We start from the raw sequence: 16,130 nt of genomic DNA on the forward strand, positions 1-16,130 counted from the left end.
CACCAAATATGCTCTTTGCTCCAGTTGTTTGACACTCCTCGACTCTCTGACTTTTCCTTCCATGGTAGCCTTTAATATTTGGCTCCACTTCTCCTTCACTCAGTCTTCTTACCCTTAGTTTGGTCTAAATGTCTGCAGCAGGGTTTGAGGAAGAAGAAAGAGGAAGGCAGAACAATCTTCAAGTTAGCCACTTTCTCATTACTCTCACCATTCATGTGTCCCTAGCCCCATCATCCTAGTCTCATCTCAGTGTTTCCAGAATCATCCCTAACCTTTATTTTTCTGTTCCTTGTTTTTCACTGCCTGGCTCTGCTTTGTACATTCCAAACACCACTGCCAATTTTAAATCCAGACTGGTATCACAGGAATAATCATCAGTGTCTATCTTACATTCAGGGTAACCTGCTATGTCAGAGTAGCAGAGATGCTCCTAACATCTCAAATTGTAACTCAATATATTTTCCTCCAGCAGAAATTTCTGAATATCTTTTGGGGAACTCTAGTTTTGGGTGTTAATATCTGTTACTCAGTAAAAGGGTTTCAAAGTCAAAGAAGGTTGATGAATTCTCAATGGAACAATTTTAAGCAGTTTTCTTTCCTGCAGAACTTCTTAAAGCCTTTAATATTCAAATGTACATTATGAATCTTTGAGCAGGATATATGATATGAAGTGTTTCCCAAACTTATTTGACCTTGAAACTTTTTTTTAAAGGAATGTTGATCTGTGCAACATATGTTGTATTAAAGTAACACACTCAACTTAGTTCTTGTGACTAAGTTCTTGTAAATCGTCATAGGGTCTGTGCAACATGACATTATTGTTCTAATGGGACAATGCAGTCTAAGTTCTATAGCTGTATTTTTGGAAATGTGCAGCTTGTGATGTGGCCAATTACAAAAAATACCTTTCCAGCTCATTATGTAATTGTCCAAAATCAGAGTAGATGATCATGGGGAAGCATCTAGTAGCATGTGTCAGAAGAGCTGGTATAAGCCTCAATTTATTATTATTAACTGGATATTCCCGAATAAAACTCAGTGCTTTTTGTCCTCATCTGTAAAATGGGGTGATTAATGATGATGATAAAAATAAATAATGCCTACTTCATATAACTCACAGGATTTTACTTTTTTTTTTTTTTAATAGAGGCATGCTTTATTTATTTGTTTGCTGGTTTGTTTGTTTGTTTTGTTTATACATGCACTGGGTACAGTCAGAAGTGCTGGAGGGAGGGTGAGAGAATTCACCAGAGCCAGAGCGGGGAGCAGAGCAGGCAGAAGGACCAAAGTACACTGCTGAGGGGAGCAGCGGGCGGTAGGAGAGGTCTGCGCGCCATGTGGGACCCTCCTCGGGTGGCGGGGGGGGGGGGGGCAGCCGGGGATCGAACCGGCGCCGCAGAGGCCGAGGGCAGCTTCGCAACCCAGCGCTCAACCGCTGCGCCACCGGGGAGGCCCAACTCACAGGATTTTAAGGACATGCACTGAGATGATCATGTGAATTTCAATTCACTTTGAAAACAGTAAGAATTTTGTCACTAAATATATATTAAAAAATCATGTTATTTCTTAATTAACTTGATTTTGCAATAGGGACAAGAATGCAAACCTTCAAATTGTGCTTTTTGTTTTGTTTTTAATGCTTCCCAAATGATTTTCTCTAACACTGCTAACAAAAGAACTCTTCATAAATTTTATTCACTTTTTATCTCTTTCTAAATCTTCTAGCTGGTGGAGGAATAGTGTAGTGGCCAAGAGAAAGATGGAATCCAGAAAGGGAAGCCCAACATTTAACAAATTAAATCATCAAGATAAAAGCGGTCACTGTCATATTTGAATTTCAATTGGGGTCTGATTGATTTGGAAACAATGCAACTGGGGCAAAAATCCATCCTCAGATTTTGGCAACTTGGGGGGGTCACAGTAGCTGTTAATGTTGGACCATTGGGAAAAAACAAGGCAAAAGTCTTAACATTCTCATTGGCAAAAATGAGGGGCATACCTCTGTTGACAAAGACAGAAACATCACCTGTGACACTACAAACATTTCAGTGCCCAAAAGGGCAGGAAATATTAGTGATCACGTCTCCATTTTCCATTTTATGTGATAGGACAGACATGTCACTGGGTCATGGCCAATAGATACTTGGTCTGTTTATTGGCCCTCTGAGTAATCTATTGAATCATCTCACAAAATTCTAGGTATCTCTGAGCAATTTTCAAACTCTGGTTCAGGAACTGACTTAAAGGAGGCGGACTCTGAGAAACCTGTTAAAATATCATTTGTCTGGAAGATTATGTTTGGCCCAGAGCAGTAATTGAGTTTAATTTCTTATTCTATTTGTTTGAAAATGGAACTTATGGCAAAAGTGGATGTCCTGTGCTGAAAAGCATATTTTAAAAATAATTTTCATTGTTGATTACTTTAATGGTAGAAGTCATGGATGATTCTAAGAAGTTGTATCACACAGGTAAACATGCATGTGGAGAGGTACTGCCCTATTATCATAGTCATATATACAATTAGATTTAGTGGCTACTTGGGGAAGGGGAATTTCTCTGCAGATCAAACAAATTAGCGTCTAACTTAGAGACATTTTCTTTAAACCATCTGGTGACTTTCCTACCAGAAATTGTACATCAGATATTGCTTTCTTTTTTAACTTTCATTATTTTATGCAAAGAGAGTAACATTTTATGAACAAGTATGCTTACATGAAACTCTTTCCAAATTGTTTTATTTACATATTCCTATCTTTGTTTATTATCTTTTTGTTTAAACAAAGGATCTCAAAGCTTATTACACAAACAAATGTATTAATCTGAGTACATAGTGAACCACTTGTTTGCCATTTTAGAGGTACAGTTACTCTTGGTTTTACTCACAGTGATTCAGTGTTAAAAAAAAAATGATAACAGAATCCAGTACCTTTTATTTCCCTGCTTTAGGTTCTACTTTGACCACTTAGCACATGGCACCAATTCTAGGCATTAGACTGAGTTTTTCAACAGCACATTAATTAGCACACATTCTCTGTTGTGATCGAGGAGGGGGAATAAATAAAACAGAGAAATAAGATTGAGAAGAGTTGAGCAAAACAGGTTCAAAGATAGTCCTGTGGAAGGCAGTTTCTTGGAGCTCATTAGGAACACAAGCCTCCATACATGCATGGAGGACTGGGAGCAAAAGGAATTTCAATTACTTTTTCATGAAATCTGACCCAGAGTTGAACAAAGAGAATTCTAAAGCTTTTGCATATGCCATTTTTGGGGGGGCTTGAGGGGAGGAGGGGACATCAATCTTTTCCCCTTTTGTCTGGTGTTGCTTGAACAAAAAGAATTATTGAAATTGAACTTGTTGAGGTTTTTATAAATCAAGATGTCAACAAATACAAGCACTAGTCTAGTTACAAGAGACTGTAGTTTACAGAATAAAACTTACCCTGTTTCTTTTTTTTTTTTTTTAAACTCTACAAAGAACACATTGTTTATTCTTGTGTAAAAATGTCATGTAAAGAAGCTCTCTGTCAGGTACTCTATTTTTATTTAGTTGTTTCATAACTCAATTATAATGTTCCCCTCTGCCTAATAATTAGCATATGCATAGTAACAAGGCTTGAAAACCTGTTCTTTTCCCCACCTTGTGTCAGTTAAATTTCCAAATTGTTAATAGACCAGGTTGTGCCTGTGTCGGTGAGCCCTCTCTCTCTGCTGCTGGCAGTGTGCCCCTGTGCGGGAGTTGAGGGTCAGCTCTTGGAGAATGGCCCAGCCAGAGGCCTGAGCAGGGAGTTCCTGCCATCTGGAACAGTCTGGAGCCCAAGCAAAGATGTTAGCAAAAAGCACTCCAGCAACTCCTCTCCACTTCCCCCCCACCAAAAATCACTATTCTCCCCTCTTCCCCAGCTCCATGGCTGGGAAATTAATAGTCACTTCCCTGATGTGATGCACAAGTTTTGAGCCCTGTACTTGGTTGCATCTCACACCTTGTTTTTGTGGTCACTTACTATATTGTGAACACCCTTTCCTTGTTTGGGTAGTTTCCTATAATGGAGAGTTCTGTCCTCCTCCATGAAAATAAGCCCCAAACCCCCTCTCGCAGCTTCTCTTACAGCAAGGGCACACATAGGTGATTTAGGATCAGCCAAGCTAACTTGTTCATAGAAGTTGTTTTGGGAAAGAACAATGAGAGGAAATAGGTGCCTCATAGAATCCCTTTTCTGGCAAAAGTGGCAGTGGAGGATTCTGGTTTTGGGGGGTGGTGGAGGTTCAGGATCCAGTGTCCAGTATGACCCTGGGCTCACTGAGATGAAGGGGGAGGGGCCGCAGGGCCTTCCTGTGGCAATTGTGATGGATCAGTGTTGAATGCCAAGTTTTCTTTACAATATAGAAAGAAACTAAAGGCATCTGATGTAATTGTTCATCAGACAAATACATTCTGAAAATCAAAACCTGATTTGTTGGAATTTTTAAAGTAATTAAGATGTTAACTTTTAAGTGCACTATTTTCCATAAGCAAATTATACAACTTGTCATCTATAAACTCAAAAACCAAAGTGTTTGTGGGAAACTGCGGCGGCAAGGTTACCCTTCAGATATAGGGAGTTTATATTTCAGAATAATAGAAATACCAGAATGGTGTTGAGAAAAGAATTCAGAAAGTGGAGTAGTAAACCTTATCCAAATTAGTAAACAATAAATTTTTGAAGAAAATGCTAGTTTATTATTTTAAAATAATTTGCATATTATAAAAATGATATTTATCAAAAATAGGTCAATTTGTTTGAAAAATTCAAATCATTATTGACCCATGTTAATGTATCATGACCATCCTTAACATTAAGGAAATAACTGCTGGACCTGGAATTTGAAAATATGCTTGCAGAATATTAGTACTCTCTTTTTTTACAGGACTATACTTTGCAGAGGGAAATCTTTGTAAAATATTTTCTCAGGCAGAATGACATGCTATAGCTGTATTACTGCACATTACAAATTTATGGGATCTAAATCAATGAGTTTTAACCATAGAGAAAAAATTCTGAGGGGTGAGGAATTTATGAACTCAGAACATAGGACTAAATGACAGGAATCACAATTGAACGTGTTCTGTCTTTTCTCTGCCCTTTTGCTCTACCATGAGCTTGAAAAAGTCTGATATCTCTAAGCTCTGATCAGCCATTCTTTCGTTAGTCATTCTGTTCGTTTTTAAAACTAGCTTCCCTTCCATCCTATAACTTATGTCGTCATTTCTAGTTGATGGTATTTTGGATATGAGTACTGTTCAATTACTAGTGACTCAAGCAAAGAGAATTTAAGTGTTTTGGTAAAGGTCCCCTCATGGGAGCTTGAAATTGACCAGATAGAATAAGGAAAACAGTTTTCTCCTATACCTCTGGAATGTTCTACCTCTATATTATTTCTCAGTGCTCCTTTTAGTTTTAGGAAGCTGCTTGATTACTTTGTGTGTTTTCTGTGATTTCCACTGGAAATGCAGAAAGATAAGAGAACAATGACCTCATGACATAATTGATTTTTTTCTGCTTTTCTTCAATTCCCACTGGTATATTATTATTAATAAATGATTTTAAACTCCGTTCTGAATTCTTTTCTCAACACCATTCTGGTATTTGTATAATTCTAAAACTTCTATGGGTAGGAGATAGCATCATGTGACTGGAGTGAGCTAGATTCAGTTCTACTAAAGTGAAGAAGAACCACCTGCTTCTGCAGTTGAGTTCCTTCCAATCATTGATGTGTGGGTATGGAAGACACAAAGATCCTCTTTCAAGTAAGAGCCTACTACCCAACCATGGAAAGTGTCCCTTTCTTCAGGGTTTGTCTTGGCTGCCAAAGCCACTTCTCCAGAGACCATACACAACCTGAGTTAGCACTAATCTGGTAATAAGACTGGGATATAAAAACCAGGCCATCTTGACTGGACACAGGTTACTCTGAAGGATGACATTTGCTCCAGAGATCTCTGCCAGATTGGCCGAGGCTTTGTCAGACATGTAATTGGGGATGATTTCTTCTCTATCCCATTCCTATTCCCTCTCTTTTCCTTTCACAGAGCCTATCCCTAATAAACATAATGTGTTCCAAATTCATGTGAGAGTCTGCTTTCAGAGAACCTAACCTGAAATAGCAGGCAAGTCATATATGATCTGGAGGTTTTTCTATTCAAGGTCTGAATGGCTAAGCCAGAATTTTGCAGTGTTTCTTGTCTTGAATCAACCTATGTATCTATCTGTTTTAAAAAATATTTTTGTCTTTTGCTAGGCTGAGCTTTTAATTTTTGTTTAATTTTTGTTTAATTGTTTGTTGGGAGAAACTATAAGAAACTCTTTATATATTAAAAACCTGGAAAGGATAAAGTGCTGATTTCCACATCCACTTCTACTGCTATTGAATGGATGTATTCTCACTAAAAAGCTAGTTGGATGTAATTTTTCAGTTAATGGACTTGTACCTGCAACATACAGGATGAATTTTCTTTGCTTATGTGAAATATTTGGATATGTAATTAACAGAATCTTGCAAGAAGATGGTCAAATAAATCATCTTCTCCCAGTCTTCATTTTTCTCTACGTCTAGATCATACACAATTTGTCCTTTTCACCCCTATTGCACCTAGCTTAGGTTCTTCCTTCATCAGTTCTCACTTGGCACCTTGTGATAACCTTCTATTTCCCTATCATTGCCTTCTGTTCTATCTCTCTATCATAACTTTCAGAGTGAATTTTCTAAATTGTAAATCTGATCAGATCATTCTTTTGCATAAAGCCCTCTATTGGTTCCTTAAAACTATTCAGGCATTTAAAACCCAAAGTCTTTTTCATATACTCACACAGGACTCTTCATGAATCAGTCTTTGCTTACCTATGTCTAATCTCTCCAACTGTCTTCCAGTCACCCCATTTCAGTCAAGTTCCCTGTCACTTTTGCAATGTACACGATTTCTCTTTCCCTTTTGCCTTAGCATATGCTGCTACATTTGTCAAAATACCCTTTCCAACTTCTTTAAATTAAATTTTTTTTTATTAAGGTAAAGGTTTGTTGTTGTTGTTGTTAAGCTAAGCCTTATTCTTTCTTCAAGGTGCCATTTACTCACCAAGCAGGCTCTAGTAGAGATATGCCTCCAGGTGTCCAGAGCACCCATTTTCACAGTTGTGTTTCAGAGCACTTTTAAGATTATATTGAACACATAAGACTTATACTTCTGTCTAGACTACAAGCTCCTCAAAGATAGATATTTTATCTGTACACTCCTAGCACTTAGCATAGTGCCCAGTGCACTATAAGTACATAGTAGTGTTTCATATCTTTCTCTAAACTTCCTTATGGCAGCTAATGCTGCCTACAGATTTTTGTATTCCCTCCACTGCTTAACAAAATACTGTGCTGCTTGGCACTACTTACTACAGGTACTCATTGAAAATTTGCTGAGTTGATGACTGGACTACTGTTGTTTTTAAGTATTATCATCCTACCTCCATAAATGCTTAGAAAATTCCAATTACCCAGAGTGGCTTAGAAAAACATTTTAAGTGTTGACTGACCAATCCAAGTCTCTGAAGATGCTTTTGCTTCACTCCAGAGCAGTAGCCTAAACCATGAACTACAAGTTAATAGTATTCACAGGAGAGCGACTCTGTCTGTTTGCCTAGACCGTTTGTGATATTAGCTATGCAAATACATATTTTGATTGTTCATTTGGGAGAAGAGGATTACTTGATGACTATCTTGAAGTATATGTAGGCTTATTATGAGGACAAGGATGACTAATTTTTTCCCCATTGCTATTGCTGATTCAATGAGGAAAAACACTTATGCTGTATCAATAGTTAAAGATAAAAAAATAATTTCTTTACTAGAATTCAGGGATCTTGTGGAAACTCCCTCTTTTCATACATGATTAGATGACATAAAAATTTTCATTTTACTCACCCTTGAATCTGTGAAATTGGAAATGATGTTAGCGCAGTGACCAACTGCCACCAATGAAGAGGTGGGATCACTGGAAAGACAAGACATGAGAAAAGTTAAGTTTTAGTAAAAGCCAGTTATTATTGATTATGACATGATTATAAGTGCAGAGAATGGCTTTCAAAGGAGTTAGGAGTCAGAGATAAGCAAGGAAGGTCATTTAAGACCAGGGGAACTGCATCCATAAAGTGATAAGATGTTGATTGATGTGTCAGGTATATTATATCCTTACAGACCATATAAGATATAGTTTAGCTTGACTAAGAAAGAAAACATTCGTAAACATTCGCTAAGCACTTGTGATATGCATTTTCTCAGTCAATCCTCATAATAACCCTAATATAGTTAGTAATACATAATTAGCAATACCATCTCAGTTTGCTGTTGATGAAACAGGCACAGAGAGGTTAAGTGACTTGCCTAAGGTCAAACAGCTAACAATTGATGGAGCAGGGAATTCATAAGTTGTCAGACTTCAGCTACTAGGGCTAAAATCTATTTCTGGAAACATTAGTAATTACTTTCCAAAGGCAAGGCACCAACTGAGGTAGGAACTATACTGTTCAAAAAGCAGGAAAATGTCTTCTTCAACAAGATTGTTCCTGGTTTCAAGTCTTACATGTCGGTATACTGCATATGTCAGTGAATGAATAGACCACTTTCAAGGAGTAGGGAAGAAGGTACATATAGGTAACTATAATGTACTGAAGGCTATAGGTACTGATAGATAAGATTGGACAAAAATATGAGGGAAGAGGAGGTTATCCTATAAGCAGTGAGGAGGCACTGAGGTTTCTGAGCAGGAGTGTGACATGATGAAAGCTTATTACTGAAAACTTAATCTGCTGACTGTGTGCTACTGGTTTCCTGATTGTCAGCAACATTAAACCACTTGGAACTCCAAGCAAGTTAGATCTGTGGCGATAGAAAAGTGGAGGAAATATTTCTCTCTTTCATGTCCTGCTCAACAAAATCCTGCTAAATTGGTTTAGATGCTGAACAATAAATTGGAGTAAGGGCAGAAGCTAAAATCGGAAGCTTGGCTGATATTCTCCATTCAATCACTATCTTTTCTAAGAATGTAAGGAGTCCCCAGGCTGTAGGGGAAGGGGAGAGGGCTGGAAAGATTTTATGTTGCAAATTTTTAAGGAAGCTAGGAGCCAAGATCACCCATGCTTGATCATTGTAGAGTTATCCATCCATTCATTCAATGACTATTTGTTTATTGAGTGCCACTGGGTACCTGGACATAAGGATCTAATATGAGAAGACATACAAGACCACTGTCCCCATGGAGTAGGCAAGCTAATAGGATAATTCAGACCACAAACCTTTCAGATAAGTAACATGTGACTACAAAGAAAATAAAACAGCAACAGGATGAAGAGTGACTGAGGCTGGGGGAGTAAGCATTTTAAAATCTCTCTGTGGAAAGGACATTCCAGCAAACGTGAGTAATGAGAAAAAGCCAGCCATGCAAAGAACAGAGGGAAAAGCATTTCCAGGCAGAGGGAAACAGTCAGGGCAAAGACCCTGAGGTTGGACGTTAGAGGAAGAGGCAGCAGGAACTATGGACTTATGCCATTAGCCACATTCACAACTTTGAAAAGCACATCTGAAATACTTCCTCTTCAAATATCATGCCAGTGAAATATTTTTGACAATTAGCAATTTAGTGATTCTCATTATTAACTTTGTTTTAAATAACCAATTAAATGTTCCATCTGAAAAAAAAACTATTAAAAATTAATTGGAGTGTAAACTGACATAGCAAAAAAGAAATAAAGGTCACAGATAATAAAGAGTCAAAAATGTAGACGAAGGTTTCAGAAGATCACCTTGTGGGGGTGGTGGTGGTGAGGTTTGGAAATGAAAGGCTGAAAATCATGTACTATTTATTAATTTAATAAATCTGTCTTGATGTCAATGTAATCGAATGTTGCCACAAAATAATGGTCTCCTGCTGCTACATAAATGTTGAGGCCAAGCTCTGATGTTTATTTTCAAGACAGGAGACATTGATCCTTCACTAATAGAATATTACAAGTTTATTTCTATTATGCTAAGTAACCAAAGTTGATTTCATTGTTTGATTTGATGGATGTTGGTGCTGTCAGAGTTCAGAAAGATCTGGGTCTAGAAGGCCATGAGAATGGGGTTGTTTTTTTTCTTCCTATTTAAGCATCCTTGGATTTCATTCTAATATAAAATCAATAAAGGAAAACTTTAGGGATACTTAGTCTCTGGGATCTTTCTTCTGATGTCTCAGAAATTGGGGCTATTTGGCACAAGATTGTTCTCCCCTGGGACTAGAATTAATCCAGAGCCAGACAGCCAGTGAGTTGGATGAGGGCCCCACCCAGTTGGAAAGGCAACAGGAAAAGTGATGAGAGGAAAAAGACAGCTACAACAATAAAAGGAGGAAGTGAAGCCAAAAAACAAGAGAAGAAGGAAAAGTAGCAGTGAACTACCATAATCCACTAGGAAAGGAAAACCACATAGGAGAAAAAACAACAACAACAACAAAAAAAAAAACGAAGGGAATTGCAATCTGCTGACTAAGGAACTGGGTACTAGTTTCTGACAGTTCCAGAGGTAGGGGACTTAATTACAGTGATCCGGTGAATGGAGAGTGATATAATCCAGTGACCCAGGTCTCTTTTCTACCTAAGCAGAATGTGAATTCAAACAAATATCTAAGTTTTCAGATTTCATTTACCACATCACACAGTCACACTGATCCATTACATATAATCAATCAAAAGGAGAATGAACAAGGTAAAGATCAGAAAGAAGACATGAACTGACTAATTTAGAAGTGAGGAAAAAACTTACCTCTTTCAAATATTGAAAGAAAAATCGATCCTTAAAAAATATTTCTTCTTTTAAATTGCTATTGTGAATTAAGATATTCATTTTACAATAGTCAAAATGAGAGGAAACCATGTACTTGACAAAGGACAAGTCTATAATAAAGTAGGGTATGACTTGTTTCTGATTTGCCTAATCTGGGGGTTTTATCATAAGAATGGAATTTATTGCTGCTTACTTACCATGATGGAGTAAGCTCTCACAAGCCATGTTCCAGTGGTCCCCACTCTATCTAATCCATTCAGAGATTTAACTTTCTAGAATCATAGCTCATGGAAGAATAAAGGTTATGGGACAAGGGTGGTTGGAGGGATTTGTGTACCAAATTCCTGAGAGGGCCTGAAGATACACAGTTGGGTGCAAATCACAATCCTGTTATTCGTTAGTTGTATGAACCAGAAATATTTGTGAATTATAATACCTACCCCAAAGAATTATGAAGAGCATTAAGTAATGTCTTCTATGTAAAACAGATACAGCATCTGGCACATTGTAAGTGTTTGATAAACGTTAGTGTTCATACTTAAGAAGTCTGTGGATGGTTTGCAAAAACTGAAATTACTGCATGGCTGAACTATGCAGCATCGCCAATAGTTGACCGTTTTAATGTACAGAAATAGAAATTTCATGTACTTTAATTGAACATGTTCCTGCTACACTTTCCTATTTCCCTCATTCTGAAAAGAAAGGGTAAGGGGAGGAGAGAGGAAGAGCAAATAGAAGAGGCGCAGGGAGGTGACTCGGAAAAGCCCTTTGAAGTGATATGCATGGACTGGAGGTTGAGGTGAAGGGACGTAGTTCTGTTCTCAACCACACTGCTCTCACAACCCTTTAATAAACTCTTTAGGTCTAGATAATGTTGGATGTGACATGTGTATCCTTGTGCCACAGATGACACATACTCCTTTAAAATAAAGAAAACATCCAAACATCTCCAAAAAGGACACAAGTGCCACAGCAAGAACAAAGGGAATAGCCAGAGAAGTTTTGGGCTGCGGGAGCAACTCTTCCAGAGAGTGGGGGAAAGTGCCCAGAACTGGCTTCTCCTTGACCACTCTTCTCTTCTCTGCAGATTACCTCTGCCCAGCCCAGAGTGAGATCTTTGTCTGCCTACCTCCTAGAATTAGGATCAGGATAAGTGAATATAGCACTCTTGAAGTCTCTACTCTTTCAGCATCTGAGCATCTAACATTGCACCAAAAAAGAATATTGCAGAGGACAGTATCCTTAACCCAAAGAGTTGCAACAACTTTAGCACTCATAGGGCTGCTGCCATCTTTTAAGGGTTTTCTCATAAAACTTAAAATCTCCCAAGTGTTAGAGTGAGAACAGGGTAGGATGTAAGCATAGAGTAGCAGACTATAAGGCAAAATATAAATTTTTTTCTTAAATTTCTTAACAATGGTCCCTAATACCACAGACAACTTGGTTCTAGAAGTTGGGTGATGCTAATGGAGATTTGCCTTGGAACCGTCCATAGTTCATGAGGCACCATGTGGCAGGGGGATCTTTCTATGCTCTGCCTCAAGGAGTGTAGAAAGCTGTTAATGAGATAAAATTATTTATCTGATGAGGAATCTGATTTGTACATGTGTAATCTACTGATGTATAGCAATTACTTACACATTTTCAGGAACTTGCTGTAATATATAAAATGGAGTCAAATGGGTTTCAAAGAATTTTTTTAACACCCCTCAAAAAATATTTAAAGTGGGCCTTCCCTGGTGGCTCAGGCGGTTGAGCGCAGCGCTGTAAAGTTGTCCGCAGCCCCTGCAACACTGGTTCCATACCCGCCGGCCAGTGAGGGTTCCACATGGCGCGGCAGACCTCTCCTGTCTCATCCGCTGCTCCCCTCAGCAGTGTTTCGTCAGTCTGCCTGTTCTGTTCCCCGCTCTGTCTCTGGTGAATCCTCTCACCCTCCCGTGAATCTGGCCTGTACCCCGGTTCTTGTATAAATAAATAAACAAATCTTAAAAAAAATCTTTGCCAAAAAAAAAAAAAATTAAAGTGCTCTGTATATCTTTGGCAAATATATATGACCTTGATAAGATTGTTTATATCTTACAGCTTACCATTGGCAACAGCTTATTCAGCACAGTATTTTTAATACTGTTAATAAGATTAAAAACATAATATATTTAACCTCCACTCTTTAAGGTAAAGAACATGCAATAGTGATATAATTTGTCATCTTCCTTTTGGTCACAACTTTCTTGAGAGGATCCCAATTATGTTGGAAAATGATGAAAAGCCAATGTAGTATTTTTTTTTTTAATGTTTCCATTCCCAACAGAAGGAAATGACACTGTCTGGAATGTTGCACAGCCTCCCTCTTGAGACTGGGACTTTTGGCAACTCCAAGAGTGCAAAGACATCGTATTGGCATAACCTTTCTAGGTGAAAAACCATTGTGAAGACTTAGGAATGCACTAAAAAAATATAGCAATACTTTTGAATAAAGAACACTCTCTGGCACAGTTCCTATTACATAACTTTCAACATTTAATGACAAAAATCCAGTTAGTGAACACTGCAACACTTGGAATTTGTTTTGCAAAATGTGCTAAAGTGTGTGAAATTGCCTTACATGGTAGCTCTGCTTTTTCATTTTTCTTCATCTTCAAATTATGCACAATGTTTGCATCAGGATTATTTTATTTTATTTCAGATAACTAAATTTCCAGTTCTTGATTCTGCTAAACAAAACTAGGCACTCTATAGAGGGTACTGGTAGATCTGTATACTTTCACTCTTAACCTTCAGGTTTCTGAATATCTAAGTTGGGATTTAAAAAATTCAGGCCAATAGGTTCAGAAAAGAGTCATTGCCTCAGAAGAACTAGTGTTAAGCCAATCACGGTGTGTAGAATGAAGTTAATTTGAGGCCCCATTTCATTTATTATTCTGGTAAAAGAGACCATGCTGCAAAGTATTATAGTCGTGATGATGGTGCATTCCATTACTTTGGTACACGACATGTGAGCAGTTTGTGAATCTGAGCATGCTAGTCTGTTCTGCTGGGAGTGAAGTTTTCATAAGGTAGTTTGAGTGACAAACATCCCAGAGCTTGCTCACATTCCTCTGTGGAATAGTCACTTCTGAAAGAAAGAGGTGCGGCTTCGTGGTCTGAGAACAGGACTGTCAGCCAGGAACACAGAGTTCTCATCCTGGAACTAGTTCTGTTTTCTTTATGGAGTAGATCATGTTCACGAATCTTTCAAGGACTCAGTTTACCTAGTTTTAAACAGTGGTTAGAAAACTAACTGGGGTGTAGTGAGCATTAATGAATGGATATCTGTTAAATGATTTGAAATGGAAAGTGATATGAATGTGAGATGATATTTTCATAAGTCAATTAGTCTTATAAAACAGACAAATAATAGAAATTTTGTCCTTTTGGAAAATTAACCCAAAACTGGAAAATTCATCTCAATGTTTAGTTTATTGTAATTTTCCTAAATAAATATTTTTTACTCTAAATTTTTTTCTCTTTTACTTAACATTCTGTGTATTCTATGGGAGGCAAATAATTAAATTCATGATTAGCATCGGTTTCAACAAAAAGAGGTAATCTCTTTGTTCTATTATAGATAGCAAAGGGAAATCTTTTTTGAAGCTCCATGCACTGTAAGAATATAGACGTTATTTAGAGAGAGAATTAGGGTCAAAGAAATGTATACTCAAAGTAGAACTTGAGCAGGATGGTATAATGAACTACCTGTTCTAAAATGATAAAGACTTCCAAGAATAAGATACAGGTTCCAGAAAGAGAAAATCATGCATACGTGCCCAAACAAAACAAGCTGGGGGTGTAGACCTAATGATTGAGTAATTGTGGTGTTCTATCTGAAAGAATAAAGTTTTAAAAAAAATCAACCACAAATACTCCATACTGGTGGCTTGGCTGGTCAGTATTCCCGTACTAAACCCCAGTCCCTCAAAATTAATCAGCCTGAAGTATGAGCTTTTTTAAAAAAAGCCCAAAACTACTTTAAAATATATTGTGATTCTTTACACTAGGAAGCTTTAAATCTCTTTATTTCTTCCTTTAATAATGAAAACAAATAACACAATTCTGTGTCTGGGATCTCAAATTTGGCTCTGAATATGTGTTTCAAATCTCATTAATTACAATATTGGCCCCGTGAGATACAGTTGCTGATGCAAAGAACACTCTTTGTACTCAAAAATAATTTGAACAAGGGCAAAGAAGCATTTTATTTACATGTGTAAACATTGAGAGGAAAATAAAACAGAGATGGTTCAGGTAGCTGCTGAGATGTTTTAATGATAATTGATTTGATTACTTAAGCTTTAAGGTTACATGTATAGGAATAGCCATGTTTTCACCTGGTATAATTGTTGGATGATAACATTTTTGAAAAGGTAACTCTGACATTAACTTGGCAAGTTCTGAACTAAGACCTTTTAGCATTTTACTTTTTCCAGATGCTAAGACCAAATTGTTCTGAATTTCATACCCCACTGTGCAGATCTATAATTAATTAATTTTTTTAAATATCAGAAAATATGCCACTACCCAAAGGATCCTTCCTTGTAACGAATCTGAGTAAAAACCAATCAGATGAATAAATTACAGCAGTAGACAGCAAGCAGACCCTCTTGTTTTCCATCTACATTTTCTTCTTTCTTAGGAAACAGCAAATTAAACCATAGCTATTTGTGGTTTTGTAGTATAAGAACGCATGTGATCATATATTTTCACCTATTAGCAAATGTGTTGACTCAGTGGTAGATAGAAAGTAAAGTCCACTAAAAATATGTCTCAATGCTTTAAATGGTGAGGGTCTTCAGGCTAAATATAGCCACAACTTAAAAATCTTGCCTTGAGAACCAATATGTATTGGCTGCCTTTAGATGGATATTTGAGGAAAGCAGCCTGGTTACATATAAAAATCATCTGGAGCACGCTGAAACTACAGCGTGGGTCCATCCCTAAATTTTCTAATTTAGTTAATCTGGGGTGGGGTGCCAAATATCCTATCAGAGAACAAGCCAACCAAAAACAACAACAAAAAAGGCAATTCTAATGAGAAATTCTAATGAGCCACAACTGAGGACCATAGAGAAGCCCAACACAAGTGCAAGGACCATAACTACAGATGATTCTGATTTACGGTCCACTTACAATTTCTCCACTTTACAATGGTGCAAGAACAATCCTCTTTCCGTAGAAATGACACATCAGATGTTGAATCTGATGTGGTAAGATACGCAATGCTGGAAAGCAGAAGCACGCCTCAGTTCCCAGTTAGC

The sequence above is a fragment of the Talpa europaea genome (assembly GCF_964194135.1).
Source record: "Talpa europaea genome assembly, chromosome: 5".
Taxonomy (NCBI): Eukaryota; Metazoa; Chordata; class Mammalia; order Eulipotyphla; family Talpidae; genus Talpa; species Talpa europaea.